Below are 1,163 nucleotides of genomic sequence, written 5' to 3'. Positions count from 1 at the left end.
GACCTATTTGTGAGGTGGCAATCCACTCAGGAACCATGCTACTAATAGTTTTTGCAAGATCAAGCCAGGTGGCTGATAAGAATTAAAGCAGAATATGGTACAATTGCTAAATTCAATGGGGCAATTTTTTGGTCTATAACATGAAGACCTGCAACAGTACATACAAACCTTCCTGGAAATAAGCGATACTTACATTTTTGCAAGGGTTAATACTGATTATGTCAGATTGGTACTCTTTTATTTTTCTTTAATTAGGGAAGAAAAGAGGTGGTTGTATGCTGAACCACCACTCTCCATCATTTTTTGGGAAGATCTAGCTTGAAAGTTCCTTATTCAATTCTTTCTATCTGGGAAGACTGTATATTTGAGAAGTGAGATTATGAGTTTTAGATAGAAAGAAAGAAAGAATATCTACCAAGCTTGAGAGAGATTTAAAAGTATGCTTAGAAATTGCCCTTGCCATCATCAGTCTAATGATGTTCTTGTTTATGCTTTTATTGAGGGGTTATAGCCAAATACCAAGATTCTGTCAGATTAAGCAACAGGTATGCAAGCTCTTGAGAAGACTTATGACAAATTGTACACACTGCTGAATCAGATTTCACAAGGGAATATTGAATGGCATACTGATTTGAGAAGTGCTCCTAAGAAAGTTTCTAGTGTGTTATAGGTAGATCAGTTCACAGCTTTATTATCCCAACTTACAGCAATGCAGAATCAAATGCTTACTCAATTGAATAGCATCAAGTTAGGGGTTTTGCAAGTAGAAGCTATAACTAATGCAGTCCAACAGGTGAATCCTTGGTGTGAAGTTTGTGGAAGTAGTAGCACGTGGCTGATGCTTGTGCGATTAATCTAGATTCTATGAATTATGTGGGGAATGGGAATCGTCCAGGGCAACAGAACTTTGGTAACACATATAATCCCAATTGGAGGACTTATCCTAATTTATCATGGGGTGGAAATTAGGCACTTAATAATAATCAGTATAAGAGGCCAATGCAACAAAATCAATAGCAGTTTTAGAATAATCAGACTACTACTCAAATAAGTAATATGGAGGAGATGGTAAAGCAGCTTTTGGTGAATCAAGCACAATTTGCAGTAGATTTAAAGAGTCAACAGTTGATCACTAGGAATTTGGAGTTGCACCTCGGTCAGAT

At 36.8% G+C, this 1,163-nt stretch overlaps 1 non-coding gene across 1 annotated transcript; it reads right to left on the bottom strand.

Moving 5' to 3' along the window:
• Nucleotides 1-361: 361 nt before the first annotated feature.
• Nucleotides 362-468, bottom strand: LOC124899846. The gene has a single exon (XR_007057409.1). It is a non-coding gene; the product is annotated as a small nucleolar RNA R71 (small nucleolar RNA).
• Nucleotides 469-1,163: the final 695 nt, after the last annotated feature.

The sequence above is a fragment of the Capsicum annuum genome, chromosome 6 (genome assembly GCF_002878395.1).
Source record: "Capsicum annuum cultivar UCD-10X-F1 chromosome 6, UCD10Xv1.1, whole genome shotgun sequence".
In the NCBI taxonomy this organism is placed as follows: Eukaryota; Viridiplantae; Streptophyta; class Magnoliopsida; order Solanales; family Solanaceae; genus Capsicum; species Capsicum annuum.
This window is presented reverse-complemented; position numbering and strand designations above follow the sequence as displayed.